Consider the following 19,439-nt stretch of genomic DNA (forward strand, 5'->3'; position numbering starts at 1 on the left):
ATTAAAAAAAAAGTTATCCTTCACTTTTGTTTTCTGAGAGTAATCAACATTTTGAAGATGTGTAATGCGTTCTTTTGCATTAAAGCTATGCAATTAATATTTTTCCCATGTTCCCATCTTAACTCATTGTGCCGATCTTAAAGCGGTTTTCGATTACAAATCGCCTCTTGCGAACCCTATTTCTATTGCATCTAGTATTCAGAGACCACCTGGATGGAATCCCCCGCTGTTCGAATAGGTTAAGACCAAGTTAAGATTTGCTTTTGCTATTTCGGGACGAGATTTCCCTAAACATTTTCCACTTGAGCGGAGCTCCTCTAAATTACCTCATGTCCTTTGCCTTATGCAATTGCGCCTGCAAAAGAGAGAGTGAGAGAAAGAGTGAGAAACTCACCCCCGGATTATGAGGATATGTGTAATTTTTATCCTGGGGCGGCAGTGCATACACACAGAAAAAGACATGCAGAAAGCAGTTGCAACGGGCATTACATCTACTCGCCTGAGTAAATTGTGCTCTAAAAATCATAAAAAAATATGTAAACTATTTTCGAACAACATTCGGTTATCCTTTTTCAGAATCCTTGTTGGACATGTCCAATCTGACAATTGCAAGTTGCTCGCCTGCATTCCAATTGGATTAAAAGCTCGCTCTCTCTCATTCTCTCTCGCTCTCGCTCTTACTCTCGCGCGCACACCACTGCACGCTTGTTCGCCGCCTGTTGGAATCGAAATCGAATCGGCAGTCAAAAAGAAACTGCCGTGTTGAACGGACGTGTTGAAGTTTCGCGGTTGCTTGTTTCGGTGGTGCTCGCAGCAGCAGCAGCGTTTGTGCATTCGCATTCGCAGTCGCAAATTCGCATCGCCTCGTCGCTCGTCAGCCCTGGCAACTCAGGCAACTCAAGTTTTACACGTAAATTCAGAAACGAGGAAGCACGGAATCGAAACCGCTTGATAAAACAGTTATTCTCTACATTTTTGAACTGGAAGAACTGCAGCGGATGAAGTGCAAAAAGCGGAAAGTGCTAAAAGTTTGCGGCATTGAACACTTTTAATTATTATTTACGTTTTGTTTGTGTTTCGTCGAGCAAAGCAAATGCACAAACTAACTGTCCAGTGTGCATGTGTGTGGCAAGAGTGCGTGAGTGCGTCGTGAGTGTTGCAAAACGGCTGTTCGCCTAGTAATTCAAAGGTAATTTTCAGTGAATATCGATTATATTAAAGTGCAACGCATATTTCAAGACTAAAATAAAGTGACAAAATCAAAAATGTACTACTAATACCGTTGCAATTATGCGTGTGTACTTGGTTTTCTCGCACACATGAAATTCTGGCGTGTGTGTGTGTGTTTGCAACTCGAATTTCAAACGGTACAAAACGCAGCATAAAAAAGAAGCGAATAGCAAAAGCAAACTGAGAAAAAGTGAAGTATAGACTTTTATGCATAACCAAAACGTCTGCATTTTTAATCAAGCAACAACAATAGAAAAATAAGCAAAGGCAAACTACAACAACAACAGCGAGGAGTACATGGAACAATAAACAACCCTCCCCGTTTTCCGCCTCCCCCCGAAAATAAACAAGGCGCAATCCCAGTGAACTGAACCCCTTTTTTGCACTGTGTGCTTGGAGTGCCAGTGTATGTGTGTGTGTGTCTACGAAATAGCAATTAAGGGAGAATAGAGGAAAGTGTAAGAAGTGCAGGAAAGAAGGCAAAATGCAATTAATCCCCAGGACACTTGTTCAAAAAACGAGAGGAAAATGTAGAATAACGGTGAACAAGTGTTGAACAACTACCGAAATACCCTAAGACATGTGAAAACTTCTTAAAAATAGTTTTGAAATAAAGTTCTCAAAACAATGTGACAATTCACTGCTCAAATAAGTCCACATGTTTCCCCTTCCCCAAAATTTCCAAGTCCCAACACCCTATAAAGTGTTTTGATTAGAATAAAAGACATTTGCCAGAAGCAAAGTGGGAATTACGGTCCCAAAATGGGAAAATGAAATATATTCTGCGATAATAAAATCATTAATCCAATTCCACTTACAAGAACCCGGGCTGATAAGAAACCAGAAACTCTGGGCACAAATGAAATGAAATTTATTCGGGAAAACTGTGACAAATTATTTTTTATATAATGTAAAAAAAGGAAATGAATACCTAAAACATGTCACATTATCCCCGAATACATTTGAGTTTCAATCAGCCAAATTCCACTTACATTTTTTAATAACAATTTTCAAACCGCTTTTATATTTGCAGCCAAATGTCACTGTAAAAATGTCTCAACGAGCAAATTTTAGGAAAGTCAAGAAAAACATTCAACGACTTCAAAACCAGCGAATGCTACAAAATGCGAATCAAGAACATTTAACCATCTAAATATACAAAATCAATTTAATTGAATCAAATTTCGCGAAACTGCAACAAATCAACCTAAAAATGAACTGAAAACAAAAACATTTCGAAAAACAACGCAAAATTCTAAAATTGGCAACATAAGTTTTGGTCTTGAATTAAACACAACAAAAATAAATCAACAAAAAACGATTTTTGGCAACAAAACATCATATAAAATAAACAAATTGTAATTATCTCAAAACGTCCACACGTGAAAATGATTTGCAACTAAGATGAAAATCTAATAAAATCAATGTAAATTTTTAACGCAACAAAAGGAAAACCAAAACCGTCAGCAAAAACCAGCCCAAAATCAGTTGAAAAGCCGAGGGAAATCTTTTTAAAACAAACGCAGAAAACCGCAAAAATTTAAGCCACCAAATTGGTAAACTATTCAAAATTATTGGTTCGGACATACGCAATACTAAACACAGCAACACAACAACAACAACAGCAGCCATAGCAACTACTACAGTGATCACTACAGTAAAAGCAACCGCAACAGAAGCAGCAGATAAAACGTGTGTGTTAGTTTGCATAAAAATTTCGTTTCGATAAAAGCAAAGCAAAATCATTTAAAAAAGTAAATAAAGCATCAAGTATAAAAATTACCAATCGTAATACATGTATTTATAAAATATATACCTATACATATATCTATGCTTACGAATTATATCGGAGAATATTTGGTAAACAATTTTTGATAAAAACAACTCGAGTATATATCCTAACTAATTAGCAACAAAAAGAACTAGAACATTTGGCCTAAGTGAAAAGAGTGAAGTGAGAAAAACTAAAAAAACTTAGAAATTCAAAATTACCACTTGTGAACGGTTTTACAACTGAGGATTCTGGATTTGGATTAATGCGTAAATTTGCAATTGAATATTAAGGTGAGTTTGAATGTTATACCTATGCTAAGTTCAAAACTTGTCATTTTTTCAAGCATCTCTTCGCATTTCTTAATGGCCCTTTAAGTTTCCCCACGCACGAAAAAGTGCGTAAAATGAAAAATGTTTTTTTAGAAAGTGTCCACAAACATTTGCAAACAATTACCGCTCGAAAAAGAAGGCAAAACTCCGCCTCTAATTACAATTATAATTTATGCAAAAAGTAAGGAAAACATTTTTTGGTCAAGAGAAAAATTGTCTACGCACTTTGCGTATGATTTATGACACTCAAAACTTGGCGTTGCATATTAATAGCGAGAAAAAAGCAAAAGTTGCTTGCTTGTCACTTCTACATGTGTACACACACACACGCGCACGGAAAGGGGTGTAGATACTTTTTGGGGTTGTGCATAAATTAAAAATATATTACTTCTGCTTCTTGCCGCTGCACAAAAAAAAAATGCGTCGCAGTTGACACGCAATAAAGTTTTTCGACTGCGCTGCCGGCGCCGCTGCCACTTTGACCTACTTAGCAAACGCAGCGTGTTCCAAATTTTGTGCGTTGTGTACTTCTTTGTACCGCTCTCGCCCCCTCTCCCTCGCGCACTCGCCCCGTCCCGCTCGCACGCGTTGGGGTTGGTCTGGCATTGCGTGCGCTTGGAGTTGTAGTTTTTGTTTCAGTTTCTGTCGCTGTCGTTGTTGTTGTTGTTGTTGTTGTTGTTGTTGTTGTTGTTGTTGTTGTGTGGCGTCTTCCGCATTTAATTAAATGCACAACAGTTTTTTCTCTAAGTTTTGCTTAAAGCTTTTACACCTGAAACAATTTCAACAAGCATTTAAATAATTAATAAACAAACTCCAGAGAATTAAAAAATAATATTTCCAAAGAGAAAGAATCTGATAGATACTACAAATATCTACAAGATACATCAGTATTTAAAGTGCTGTATCTACACAAGGCGCACTATTTTTTTTATCTGTGCAGCGTTTTCCTGGCGCTTTTGTCTTAGTTTTCGTCTGCTGCACTTTCCCCGGTCGGAAGTGCGCTCTTTCCCATTTTCCTCGCCTTCTCACGTGCATTTGCACAATCGTTAGGTTTTTTCTAAGAATAACTCGCCTTTGGAGCAGACTGCGCGGCTCTCCCTCGTCGTATTCTTCTTCTTGTCTTAGCCGTGTTGTAACTGACGCAATGCAACCGACTTCATTGTTTTCTTTTTATTTGCTCTTGTTGTCGGCACTTGCGCAAAGTGCCTATGATATGCCCCCAACCCCCACCCCCCTCACTCTTCCCAAGGCGAACGCATTTCGGTTCTTCTGCCCAAATGTTCCAATTTTATGACTTGCCACTGCAGTTGCCTGAATTTTAATGCCACCGATTACCAAGAAGGCAAAACTGAGCGACAGCGTTGCAAGCATGTCGGTTTTCCCGATTGTTACTACAGTTGTTATAGCCCAGAATTTCAAGGGGGCCGAAAAAGGAACGGTCAAGTAAGAGGTCAAAAATGCATTTGAAATTAATTATAATTAATTATTTATTTAGAAGACAAAATGTAAGTTAAGCAATGCAACTATTCACTGAAAACTCATATTGACAACACGTTAAGCAAAAGACGACCTTACAGTAGTCGAAATCCTATGCTAATCCTAAGTATAACTCGAGTATTACCCGTTGTTGGGTGGAGATTATTTTATGATTTTACGAACCATTATGGCCAGACACGTACTTATCATTCAAGGGCTGCTGAAATGGGCTTAGAAAATAAGGAAAAATTTAAATTACACAAGACCGAGGACCATAAAAATTCATATGAATTTATGATCTTTTATTAAGGCTTATCAAAAAAAAAAAGTGTGTAGTTCTTTGGGTCTGCAAAATTTGGCAGAAGGCAGGGCTAAAAATTAAGGGGCGAAGGGGCGTGGCGAGCCGGAAACCTGTCAGTGTCAGTCGAAGTGACATTTTTCCCTTCTGCGTTTCCAAGGCACTTGAATGTTGACTATTCATGAGGAAAAAAGTAAAGAGAAAAAGAATTTAGGCCTATATGATAGGTCTACACTGTTTTAGGGCAACTACAACAGAGGCAATATTTTGAACTTTTCTTTTAAAAATCATTGGAAATAGATAATTTTGCAGCTTATTTATGCACATTGAAAAAATATCATTGGAAGTGAATTTTTAATCATTGATGTATGTGTATATCACTTGGAACTATTTATTCGCCCGCTGCTGTATGTGCAATGTTTATTTGGGTTTGGCAAAGTCAATTCCACCAAAGTTTCTTCCACCGTTTTTCGCTGGCCATTCGGAGGTTTTTTCTGGCCATTCCCCAGTTGCTAATTGCCAGTTGCCTTTTGCTCCACTTCGCCACACGCAATAAAAAACGAAACTTTTGCATGCAAGGAAGGTCTGTGTGTGGGTGTTAACTTTATCTGTGTGCGTGCGTATCTGTGTGTGAGTATGGCCGCCGCAATAGTTTGCACAAATAGAAAATGCATTTCTATCCGCTTCTCTCTCGCGCTCTCAACACCTCCCTTTTCCGCCATTTTGGGTTTTGCTTTATCTGCATTGAACAGTTGAAATGTCAAAAGTTTCATAGCGTTTTTTTTTAGTGTATTTCGGGAGTCAAGAAAGGGGGCAGGTCCTGTTAAACCTTTTAAAAGGATTTGTTAATTTGTTAACATCTTTGCTCCTTAAATATAAAGTCCATATATGTAAATAATTCAGAACGAACAAAATTTAATAGAATTGCAGGCAGACCGAAATGTCGATTTAGAGGCTATTACATCGCAACCCAGAAGCAAATGCTGATAATTCCCAAAACAGAATGAGCGCGCACAAAAAGCGAACACACAAACAGAGCGAAACTTTCAGAAGGGCGCAACAAATAAATAAAAAAGCAACAAAACATAGACAAAATTGTAAAAAAGCACTGGCAAATGGAAGTTTGTGCTATGTACAAGAGCAGCAAAGAAACGAATACATAGGCCTACATATGTACACACACTTGTCGTTTCCCTTCCGTCTCGCTTACCCCATGCTACCCGTCCCCTTTCCTCTTTTGGTGAACGCAGCGCAAAAAATTCACAAGTCGCATCAAAAAAAAAAAAGAAAAAAAAACAAAAATATGGCGTGGCCTACAATTTAATTGGCTCAAAGTGCGTAAGGGGCAGCCTGCACAGCAACAAAAATAAAACTACGAAAAAAAAAAAAAAAACGAAACGAAATAAAACAGCAGCAGCGATAGAAAAAACCTTGAGCTGGCACAGCATAATTAAAAATGTGCGTATACGCACACTACGATAGGCCCCAAATCAGCCATACATACATGCATACTTTTGCAGTGCGTAGAGCTTTCCCGCCGCACGAATGACATTCACGCGCAATAAATATCAGACTCTAGCAGCCTACCGAACCGAAAAAACTCATGAAACCAAGAAAGCTTCACTGCAAATCCAGCAACAAAACGAGGAAGTCTAAAAATGGTCGCGCAAACAGCAACAAAAACACGCACTCGTAGGCCTAGGCCAATGCAATGAGAGCGAGGGAGATGAGCACTGCTTTGGAGCTTTCCCCACGCACTATGAGCTTTTGCAGGCGCCACGCACAGCGAGGGCAGAGCTTTTCATTGCGATGATCAGTTCGAGATACAGATAGATTTGGGATCAAGGCAATAAGTTCTTGGCAAAAAACGCAGTTAAATTTGCCGATCTTATGATCAGATTAACATGTTCTCCGATCGATTTAGAATCCTACAAAACTTTTACACAAGGAACTTGCATTTGCATTTAATAACCAACTTCCCAAATAGATTTTTGATTATTTTAAGCTTAAACACTTCCTCCGCCAACAAAGGAAATCCAAACCAATCTTGATCGCCTAACAATATACCCCGTTTTCACTAGCCACTAAGCTGCAATGAAATGCAACAGTGACACACTTTGCATCTCTTTCTGACACTTTTGGAAATAATATCCGAAAGAACGGAACAGAAATGATTATTTAATTGGTGAACCGTTGGTCCCCCAATTTCCTTTTAATAATAGCTAATTATGTCAAGTATTATACACGCAAACACTCCAAAGAAACACTCAAAGGCACATGCAACCGTACATAATACCCTCAAATTGCCGCAATCTGGAAAATCTGTAACTTCTCTGCCACACGAGACGTTTGTTTGTTGTTAAACTTGACATTTTCCCCACAAGGGACATTGGTTTTGATGCGTTTCCACCTTCGATGCTGCCACTTCCTCTTCGCTCCGTGTTTTCGCCCTATCTTGCCGTCTCCCTTTCTCCAAAGAATCTTGAAGAGTGCACTCGGCGGTGGAAAAAAGCGAGAAGTGGAACAAAAAGCACAAAAGAAAATGGTTAAGGAAATTAAAAAGCATAAAAACAACAACAGCGCCAGCTTCCGTTAAAACAAAGCGAACTCAAGTGGAAGACGAAACAAAGAAGGCGAAAAAAGGGTTACCAAAAAGGGAGAAAGAGTGGGAAAGGGAGAGAGAGAGAGAAAAGGAACGGAGAACACATATGCAGCATTTACCGTTAGAGCCCTTCAAGGGCGTTCTTTCTTCCTCCCCATTCTAGTGGTTAGCTCTTTTTGACGTGTTTTTTTGTGCTTCCTTCTTTGTTGCTTCTCCTGCTTTTTCTGGTTCGTTTGATATGCAGAACTTTGGATGGTCTTGATGATGCACTTGGCTCCATGGGAAAATAATCAACGATGGGGAAGGCAATTCGTTGTAATGTTGGTAATTTCGAACAGGTTGTTGAATTTATAAATGGATCAATTAAAACATAGAATTAAAATGTAAAGTCAAAGTTCCAATGGATTAAAACTTTGTTACTATTACCACAGATTTAGAAAACAATAAATTAATCGTACAGTTTGTTCCCATGGGAAACCGGGAATGCAACATTGCAATCGCCTGCTCGCTCTATAAAGTGCAGTCAAGCAGGAATTCCACCCCAAAAAACAGAGTTGCATATTAGGATTATGACATTGTCTTTCGGTATACGCTTTGTTGATTCATATATGATGTACTGTGTACTATGTGGTGCAAGTCACACTTTTGGGATTTGTGTGGGGTTCCCCCACTCGAATCTCCTCCGGAATTGTAACAATGCATTTGCGCAAGTCTTGCACTTGCCCATCCGCTGATGATGATGTTGTATGCCAAGCTTAATTTATGGTTTTTCTCAGACTTTTCGGGGGCTCTTTTCATTCGGCGTTATGCGTGGGTGATTCTGGCTCCCTCGGCTCTTGTGCAAGGTGTTTCATTTGCGTTGCGATGACCGCTGATAAGACACATTTAAGGCCGACCGCCTGCAGCGTGGAGTCGCTTTGTCTCTTTTGGGTTTTTTTTTTCCTAAGTCTAATTAAAATGCACCAACTCGAGTGCAACATTTTTATGGACGTGATTTACACAGGAACAAGCCTCGAAAAAGAGTAGTTTTTTTCCTCGTTTTTGTGAGCCGTAAAGAAGGGGGCGCAACCATGAAATTGAATTGCTACTTTGAAGTGCACTCGAAGTCAGTGGATGGGCCCAAAAAGGGTTAACTGCACACATGGCTGCACGGCTGATAGACAGCCACTAAAAAAGGGAGGGGGCCGGGTTTAGGGTCGAGGTGTTGGGGCCATCACAACCGACGGGCCACCTAGTTACCCACACTAATTAAGGCGAAATGCAGCCAGGCAACGTCGCATGTGATGGTTTCTCCACCTCTATTATTTTCTTTTTAGCTTCTTTCCACTGGCTGAATCAACCGGGTTCATTAGAAGTGTATGTTGAAAAAACAGTTGCTATGGGCGCTCTGAGTTGCACTGATAGAAGAAAATACAAAATCCATAGGATCTCTAAAATAAGTATGATAGATACATCTGTTTTTGGCGGTCACGATTAATTTCCAAATAGAATATCTTAATTTTGCCTAATTAGTTCGTACTTTAATCCACTGTTTTCTCTATTTTTGCAGGTAAGCACTGGCGCCTTTGTTCAAACTAATTAGGCCGTTGTGGTGTATAGCGTAAGTTGCTCCCACGAAGTAATTGCATAAAAACTGCCCATTTCCATGGCGCACTTATTTTTCCTGTCGCATTTGTTTTGCATTTAAGTCCAGCACCCCTTGAGGCATTTTCCATTTGCCGGGGTTTTCCTCAACCGCCCCTCGGCCCGCCTTTCTCCGGGATTCCTGACCATAAATTTTGCAATTAACGACAAATGTCACTTTGTCTGGCCGATGGCGACATCCGAGCGTTGCAACCATTTGCAGAAAGGGGATCCCAGCTCTTTTTCTCCCTTAGATTTTTTTTTTTTTTGTATTTTTTTTCATTATTTCTGGGTGGCCAGAAACGAGGAGCTCAACTGGTCGAATGCTTTTAGCCCGGACCAACGGAGCATGGCGGGCCCACCATCCTTGCACCACCACCCACTTACGGTCTGCTCGTCCTGCAATTGCATTAAAAAGCATAAATTTACTTTAGCCCAGGCTCTGGGAACGTTATAAAATCCATTTATGCACTTCACTTGCTCTCTTTTTCGCCAGCCCACTGGAATGGGCGGCAGTGGGGGTGGAGCCTCCCACTTTTTGGGTGGTTGCATGCTGGTCAGACTTTGGGTGCCAGGACCTAGAGCTCCGGAGCACTGGAGTCCTAGTGGCCAGGACCTCCACAATCTACAATAATTTCTGATTTCTTTTTTGCGCCTTTCCCATTTTATATTTTTGCTGCCGATTTCTGCAGTCCACGCTAGCGTAAAAGCGAAAGAGAAGGCACTACTCTACATATAAAGAGCGGGTTGGGGTTGGGCGCAGAACGCTATGCAATTTTCACAAAAATTCCCAACCAAACCCGCTTTTCCTTTTGTTTTCTGCCGTGGCGATGATGAAGTTTAATTTAGACACGACCCCTAGTCCGAGCCTCCGTTTGTGGCCACCACCCACCACATGCACCACTGCAGCCACTCGGAACCACCCACTTCTGGGGTCGGAAAACTGGCGGTGCATGTGCTGAGGAGTTGGCCGAGGAAAACTTCTGCAAATTGTTTATAGAGAATGTTTTAAATGCTGGCTTTTGCTGAGAATTCTCGTTGCATTCCAGTTGGCGAAATTTTCAAATGGTATAGATCTGCTCAGAACTGAATTAATGTTAAAAATCTCACGAAATCTAAATGTTAAATTATTGTTTTATGAACCGGTTTCCTTCTTGCTTTCAATCAAACTCTGTGATTTTCAATTCCCAATGCTTTTCATTTGCATTCTGCAGTTGGATCTAGTCTTGCTATTTTGTTTTATCAGCTTCTATGGACATTCATTAATCTGGCTTTTTGGACCTTTCTCTATGCGAATTTATCTCTTGGGTCCATCTGACTACATATTCCAGCTCTGCCTATGCACACTTTTTGTCCATTTCCGTTCTCGCTCCTGCTCTAATGTAATTTCGATTTTTCAACGCTTTTCCAACACACTCTGTGCACGTGTGTGTTGTTGGCTCAGAACTTCATTTCCTCTGGTTTGTGGGGCGTGGCGGAAAATACTGCAGTTGTACGCCCCTTTGCCCTTCCCCCGTTAGATAAACAATCAGCAAACTGCAGCAGCAGCATAAAATAATAAAACGAGCAAGACTTAATTCCCATTTTTTGGTGTTGGATTTCCCCTTTGAAAGTTTTTGTTTGTCTATTTTCTCAGCTTACATGTGTGTGAGTATGAGTGTGGGTAAAGGATGTTTTTGCTTGTGTCTGCTCTGCTTGTTTGCATGCGCTTTTCTGCAGAATTTTCGGCAATATTCCATTAATACTTTTCGGACCATCGGGGAAAATTCGGGGGGCACTTTATTTGCTTTGTCAGTTGCGCCAAAGTTTTGTTGATAAATAAATTTTTTAGCGATAAATTTGCAGTGTGCAGAAATCAATTTTTACCCTTTGTGTTTTCGTTTGCTCCGCTGCATAAATAAATCATCAATGCAATGGGGGAATTCCGAATTTAGCCTTTCGGGGATTAAATTGCAGTTGGCTGTGCTGTGCCCACGAAAAAGTGCTGTCAAGCGTGAATGGAAATCTAAATGGAAAATCCACATGTCAGTCTGTATTTTTATCTATCGCAAAACTAAAGTCTATTTGCGTTTTATCTTTGCCAAAGGGGATTCAGTCCTCAAATGGAATTTCGAATGGGATTGCATATTAATTTTGTTGAGAGATGGTGTGGTAAAAGCTGTAGCTGACCGCTTAAAATTAAAATATGGTTGCAACTTTTATGATTTTAATGAATTTCCATATATATTCTCTTCAATGCAGCTGCACTTGGTGCATTGGAGTGGTCGAAACCTGCCATTCACTCGATCAAACCCTTTGAAAACCTATTGATAACTTGTATATTCAATACGTTTGCCAGAACTCTTGAAACAAAACACCCTTAAACTGAATCACCATTGATGGATGCCCAAACTCGCAGAGACGGAAAACTAAAACCTTTTATCAAAGATAAATAAAATGAAAAACGAGTGGGCGGAAGGGGGGTCTGTGAAAAGCTGCATGCGACAAATGCAGGCAAAAAAGGAAATGAAAATGGGAAAACCCAAACTCGAGAGCATATGTGTGGAGATGTGTGGGAAAGACGGGGGAAAACCAAGGAAAGCCGCTCGCTGAAAAAGCCAATGTGCAGTGTGTATGCAAAAAGGGGGTGGTGATAGTCTGCCTCCCTTACCTCTTCGCTCTCTATCCGCCTCACTCACTCTGTGGTGCGTCTCGCTCGCTCCCAACTGCAATCGACGAATGTGAAATAAATTAAAATATTTTTATCTACACTCGTGCACGTAGCCTGCAATGGAAATTGCCAAAGTCAGCTGCAAAAGTTTTCCCAAGTTCTGGAGTTTGTTCCAACCCTCTGCGGCAGTTTTCCCACCCCCTACCGAGCGACCTCACACTCCCAGTTTCCTTCTCGCTTTTCCAAAGTTTCGCTCATGCAGACTTGCATTTTGGCTAGAAACGAGTTTTGGTCGTCTTTTTTCCATTTGTTGTTTGAGAATTATTGCTGCATCGTGCTGAAAAAGGGTTGCAACTGCAGTTGTTCCTTCCATCTCCTTCGCTCCGGCTTTCACCGTCTCGTTCTGCCCACGATTTCCCTACTCTTTCTCGCCTTCTGTCTCTGCTTTATGGTGTATATGTGTACATATGTGTTGTCTGCTTTTTGGCGCATTGCACTAACCGACTATAAATGAAATGCCGCATGACGGCGCCCCATCCCCCCCTCACCTTTCTTTGGATTTCCTCCGTCCTCGTGCAAAAAAGTGAAAGTTCGTGCTGCTCCTTTTTTGTGGGCTCCTGCAGGGAAGAGAGAGAGAGAGCAGGACAGCAGAGAGAGTGAGCTGGAGAGACAGAGGCAGCGAGAGAGAGAGAGAGTGGGTGGATGGGGGCTTTGTGTGCTCTGCACTTTGCTTGGGGGTTGCACACCCCCCTTTTGGGCCAAGTGTGCTGCAGTCGAGGGTTGTTGTATGTTTCATAATGATGACAGCCCAAGCTCCTGATGCTGCCCCATCGTCATCAACACGATGATGATGATGATGTTGGCGGTGGTGTTGAGGATGATGATGACGTTGCAGGGGATACAACCCTCGTGCAATGTTGTTGCTCATTGATTTTCCTTTTTTGCCTCCGTTTTTCGTTCGGCTGCTCCTCTTTCATTCCCATTCCGTCCGGGGAAAACTTTTTTCCAGGCAACAGAATGCATTTTTTGTGCGCCGCCTGCAGACAATGCGACAGACAGCGGGTGGAAAAGGGGGTGGCAAACGGGTTTCGCAGGGGGTTGTGTGGTATGTGGTGTGGTGGGTGGTGTGTGGTGTATGGTGTGTTTGCCTGCATAGAGAGAATTCATTTGGCTTGTCTGCGTCTGGCCAAAAAGTCTGGCAAGGAAATCACAGACGATAAGGAAATGAGTGAAAATTCATTTCAGCCTGCACTACACTACAACCGCCCCCCACGCACCATTTTCCGCTGTAGTATTTCATAGTATTTCTCTGTTTTCAGCATTTTACTACGGCCAAAGTTTCTTGGCTTGACACATTCAGCCCGGTTGTGGCTATAATTTGCCTGCATTTTCCTAACCATCCCCCCCGTTTTCTGTATTTGAGCAATTTATTGCCGGGACATCATCCTCGTCAATGGCTGTTGGGGTTCATTTTGCTCCTCTTTGCCGAGTTTTTTGTTTTCTGGGGCTCGCACAACTTGAACTCAAATGAAATTTCTTATCTCCTTTTTTTGCCAACAATTTTTCATTAGGATTTCTATGTTGTCCTGCGGCAGTTTTCTCTAGTTAATTTGTGTGATTTGCTGCACTGGCCAAGGGAAAATGGGAAAAAGGTCGGAAGCTAAGGAAAAGCAATAAATCACCAATAGAATAGAAAGTCATAGAACATGTTGGCTGAATGCAATGCAGATCTTAGGGGTAGGGAAATTAAATTTAAAGGGGTTTCACTAAAAGAAGATTCCTAATTGAGTTTTGCTTATGCCACCTGCAATTTGCAGATACGAATCTCAAGACAATCCACCTGAAAAGGGGAAAAGAAAGGTGCGTTTGGGGGCAGTGTGCCACCCACACACAGCCACTACACTAAACACTTTCGACTTGGCTGCCAAAATGTCATAACTTTCGCTTTCGTTTTGGCCGCGAGTTTAACCCCCCCAGACGTCCCACCACCCACTCCCATTTCTCATCCGATTCCTATTGCCATTCCGACCCAGTCCGAGTTCGAGTCTCGAGTCGCGGATTGTCGCAGCTCCAAGTTGCACGCAACCGAACAGAAAGAATAATATGTACAGAGTGTACAGAATGTGTAGACAAGCTGAAATAAAAGTAAAAGTCATGGGACAAAACAAATTTTTTGCACTAAATTGCATGCGACGTGTTCGTTCTTTTTATTTTTCGTATCACTCCGCCCTGCCTTTTGTCGTGAAAAACGCTGTCTGGAACAATTTGATGTATATATACATACATGCATACATTCATATGTACATACATACATAATGTAGTCAACCTCTTTTTGTTGCGACTTGTGGGCGTCTGGAAGTGCAAAAGAAATTCAATTTCTTCCAACCTCTTTCACCCGTTTGTCTTTGTTTTATTATTTGTGGGATTTCAATTGCTTTCATAATCATTTGACATTTTGTGGGTAAATTAATAAGGTTGTTTTGTTTCGAATTTATTTCAATATTTGGGTGGGCGATGTGTAATGGTCACGATAAAAATATACGGACTTTAATGCGGGGGCTTGGTTTCGATGAAAGTTGCTCGGATATTTCTGCTATTACTTTTAAATATGATTAATGCTGGCTCGAAAATTATCAAATATAACATAACAACCACTTTCTATGAAATCTTTTTGGCTTTTCGTGTATTTTCCTCATATTGATCCCAGTAACCACTGTTTTGCATACAAATTCTGACCTTCAAAGCGTTAATCTTTCGACAACATCCATAAATTTAAAGAAAACTCTTCCTCTCCTTTAAGCCACTCGCTTTTATGTGAATGAAAATAATTTTATGCAAAACCCAGATACGCACACACACACACACAAAGTGTGAGAAACCTATGAGTAACTGTGTCTGTGAGTCATGTAAAAAGTAAAATAAAAGAAAAGAAAAGGCGGACGGAGGAAGAAAAAACCGAAAAAAGTGAAATGAAATCAAATTTATCTTGAACTTGAACTTGAAAAATGAAAATGAAGACATCGAAGACCGTCGTCGACAATGTTTAACGTTTTATGGCCTCTGCTGTTGTAAAATGGTCTCGCTTAACATTTATTGGATTTCATGGTACTTTTAAAGACTATTCAGAAATATCTTAGCAGAAAAGTGCAAACAGATTTAAATAATTCATAATTATCAGGTCGCTGGTATAGTGCAATTAATTTGATACTCGCATTTTATTATTTTTTCTGTGTCCGCTTGTGAATGTCAGCTGGCTCAAAGTCAGCTTAAATATATACATATGTTCGACTTTGAAGCGCTGAAACTGCAATAACAAATGATAGAAGTAACTCGTATTTTCGCAAGGGGGATTTCGCGAAGGGGTTAACTGCGCAAAAGAACATTGAATGCACACAAAATGTGTTTTAATGAGATAATCGGCGAGACAAAAAATGGGTGGAAAAAAGTTAATCGTGACAACAATCGTGGCGGCAACTGAATAGCGGCTAAAAATAACCCCGAGTATATATTTCCATATATAAGTCTGGGGATTGGAGATCGACGAGAATAAGTGGATAATGCATGTGCAAAAAGTTGGTGGGTTGCACCGCCAATGAGAGAGCACAAAGTTGAGCTCCATTTTGAATGGCGGCTCGTCATTTGGAGACTTTTAATTAGTCTAGCATGGCCAGGTTTAATTGGATAAAATATGAGTTTTTAAACACGCGCCAGATTTATTGCACAGAATGTAGTTTATACCTGCTTAGAATAATAGAAAATATATATTATTTGCTAAAATTCAGTATCTATCTAACCAGTATCAATTAAAAGCAGCCAATGCATTCATTATTAAATGTCAAATATCGTAGAGGCAATCAAGACAATAACAAATTCTTAACGCTTCCGTAAATAAACAAAAAACCAGCAACAAATTCGACGTCATCAGATGAAGTCAAATGAAATGCGGATAAATAAAGAGGCGAATAAAATGACATAATAGAGCAAATAAATATATATACCAATCGAAAATATGTGCTATAAAGGTGTAAATAAATAATATAGAATGCAAGTCCCCAAATAGATGTTAAATTAAATTATGAAAAAATAGTATTAAATTCAAAATGTAAGATCCAAGTGATCCTCTAATTTACGAGCCAGACTAATGCTCTACTAAGTTGGCAAATGTATCTGTATCTCTGCCATTGTATCCCTATCTGCCTTTGTATCTGTATCCGCGCTCGCACTCGTATCTGCGGTCTAACTGTTTGTCTTTTTTTTGCAGCTCTCGCCTCTTATTATTATGTATTAGCATTATTATTTACCCGCCTCTGTTTTTTATGCGCCTTTTTTGTGGAAGCAGCGTGGAATGAGAGATTCGTGGAATTGGGACACTTGTGTGCAGTGCCAGCGAATTGTTGTTCTGTCTGTTTCAAATATTTTTCCCGCTGCTTGCTTCCCCGATTTCTCGGCTTTCTTTCAATGCAAAAAGACTGGCGAAGTGCTGTTAGTTTCTTTCTTGCTAGTTTTTGCGCGTGTCCGTCAATGTCAAAGGGAACAATTTGTTTTTATCTTGAATTTTTTTAGTGCGAATTGTTTGGGCAAATATTTTGACTAAGCTGCACTTGATTTTGCAGTAAGTTTCCACTCATCCCATGTGGCGTGTGACTAATATTTTGTGCGAAACTCATTCGTTCGGTTTTTGTTGTCCAGTTGCAGTTTGTTTATCGCAACTGTTAAATATCTGCTTCTTGGTACAACTTAAAATGCCAAAAAGAGCAACAAATGGTTGTTGCTTTCGGTTTTATATACGTGAAACTTGAAATGCGCAAGCAAAAATACCCAAAAAATCGCGAAAAAACTCAATTTGGCGAGCAAACAAATACACTCAAAGATTGCAACCAAGGTCACTGATGAATAACAGCAAATGCGCTGTTCTCTCCATATATTTGTGCGAGTCGGTGGAGATCTCCACATGCAGACTGCGAGAGAGGGAGCGAGATGGGTGGCAGTGTGCGACAGAGAGGAGTGGAGCCCCGAAATGCGTTCTTTATTTTTCCTTCGCCTGGCTTTCTGGGTTTGGCGTACAAAGTAAATAATTTGTTTGACAGGGAATTTTTGTCGGGTGGCGTCGGGGGTGTTCGACGTCAGTTCCACACATAGATCCGCCTTGAATACACTGAATACCCGCTGTATATTATTTTAGTTGACTTCGTGTGTGCATTGTCGTTCTGTGAGTGCGCGAATTCGACTAGAGTTGGAAGTAGCGAAGAAGTTTTGCATTTCTACATTCGAAGAACAAGCAGGTGTTGTGTTTTTATAATACTCATTACTCGCTGGCTGTGTACATAAAATGATCTGCCACCCTTGAAATTTTCCATATAGTGATCCTTGCATTAAACATCATATGCATTAATTGCTTAATTGACTCACATATTATTCAATTCGCTCAATTTCGTATTCACTGCCAAACACTTCTCCACACACTCGCACACACACTCTCCCATTTGCTAAGATCCGAGTTCGCGGAGATCTCCAGAGAATTATTCTCACCTTTTATGCATGCGCGACTAATTCCTGGAATTCCTTTGACTGACTAACCCAAAAGATTGTTGTTCTCACACGCGCAGAATACGAATACAAAAGACAAGAAATGGCGCCGAATATCCTTGAAAAAGGCAAAGGAATAAAGAAGCGAAACGAAAAAAAATCAAGCAAAGTTGTCGGCGCAGTCGCAGTCTGCAGACCAACAAAAACAACAACACAACTAAAACGGAAAAGATAAATCAAAAAGTAGCCAAACACACTCACGCTCACAGATGCAGTGCGAAAAAAGGCTAAAAAAAAAACGAAAAAATAGAGCGAAAAAAGCAAGCAATAAACAGTTGATCCGCTTTTTGTCTTGTTTTTGAGCAAATAACTGCATTTGACCTTGTTTCTCTACCTTTGTATGGGTTAGCTTAGAACAAGCAAGCTATACAAACACACACAGTCCATGCAAACGTGTGCCAGAGCGAGAAGGCGATATCATGCTGTGTGCATGCGAATTCATATTTGCGAATTTTTGGTGCTTGTTTGCTTTGCTTTGCGTGTTCGCTGTGCACGAAATAGGGGACCAAAGAGAGGTAGAAATCGGCCATAAAGACAGGGCACAAGTGTTTTTTTATGGCTAAAATATTAGGCCTTCCATTTGGGGATCACTGATGTAAAACTTTAGATATAAAATAAATTTTAATAACAACAATTAATCTATTAAATAGGGTATTTCGTAGTCTTAATAACTGGAATGGTATCTTTTCGTATAAACGTACATACATACACATAATTTTTTGCATTCAATTCAGCTGCGCATGGCATTATCAGTTTTTAAATAAGAAGAGAACTCCCACAAGAATTCACTTTTAATGGGATGTATCAGAAATGATCCCCCTATCTTTTTCTCTAACGTATTAGTGTTTTCTTTCTTTTACGCGGGCATATTCTGTTTTGCTAATTCTTGTTGCTTTGCCAAAAAACAAACAAACAAAGCCGAACCAAATGTAGGTTAAATTTACGGAAATTGCGACGAGGGCAGACATACATATAGAAAAAGTATGTGTATCGGTGTGCGTGGTATAAAAATATAAAATAGCTATAAGGCAAAAACAAAGCACAACAGATACGAACTCAGATAGGGCACACACACGTGCGCGTAAATAAAAGTGGTTGTTGTTCTTGCCAATGATGTTCTGTTTTTAATTTCTGACAGTGTATGCGTGGATTATGCAATAAACGAGCGCAGAGAGAGAGAGGGAGACAAAGTGAGATAGTCCAATTTTGGGTGACTAATGATACAAAATCAGCTGCAAACAGGTGCAGAAAGCAAGATATAAGTGCTCCAGTGGAAAGCAAGTTCTTATTAGCTTACATATATCTAATTGCGGTGTGCAAAATGAACAGCTCAGTCTCGCCATTTGTGCGCATCCAATCAGAATGCATTCACTTCGGAGGAACGAGATGGATGCACGGTCGCTGCATTCTTCCCATTCGTTCGCTCGTTCGTATCTGTCGTTGCAATTTTATTTCGCATGCGCTTTCGGCTTCGTGCATTGAATTCCAATTCGTCGGCTGGTTTTTTGCACTCACGAAGTGGCTTCGTGATCGATTGGACGTTGTTGTTGGCGCAGCTGTTCGGATTTGCATGGTTCTTATTGGACAAAGCAATTGGAATGCTCGCGTGAGTTAAGATGGGTTATTTTATACATTTAGCTAAACAAATATTCACACAATAATTATACGTACGTGCACTTTATAAACCATTAACTAACTAATCTTATGAATGTTTCGCTTTGTTTTCTTTGCAGGTAAACACTTTCATCCTCCTGGATAAAATACCCACCACACAGTGAGTGGTAAGAACCATGAAATGTAGTATCTTTAGAATATTCTGCTAGTCATGGCTCAGTTGCACATATTACATGCCACGTCATGGGCAAACAATC

At 40.2% G+C, this 19,439-nt stretch overlaps 1 protein-coding gene across 1 annotated transcript in view; it reads left to right on the plus strand.

The window, feature by feature from the left end:
* The first annotated feature begins 761 nt into the window (after nucleotides 1–761).
* The window catches only part of LOC6617393 (zinc finger protein chinmo), a 43,840-nt gene continuing 25,162 nt past the window's right edge, over nucleotides 762–19,439 (plus strand). The window contains exons 1-2 of the mRNA XM_032715970.1: nucleotides 762–1,189; nucleotides 2,264–3,294. The gene's annotated coding sequence lies outside the window, so the exon portion shown is untranslated. The remainder of the gene's footprint in view (nucleotides 1,190–2,263; nucleotides 3,295–19,439) is intronic.

Source organism: Drosophila sechellia, chromosome 2L (genome assembly GCF_004382195.2).
Source record: "Drosophila sechellia strain sech25 chromosome 2L, ASM438219v1, whole genome shotgun sequence".
In the NCBI taxonomy this organism is placed as follows: domain Eukaryota; kingdom Metazoa; phylum Arthropoda; class Insecta; order Diptera; family Drosophilidae; genus Drosophila; species Drosophila sechellia.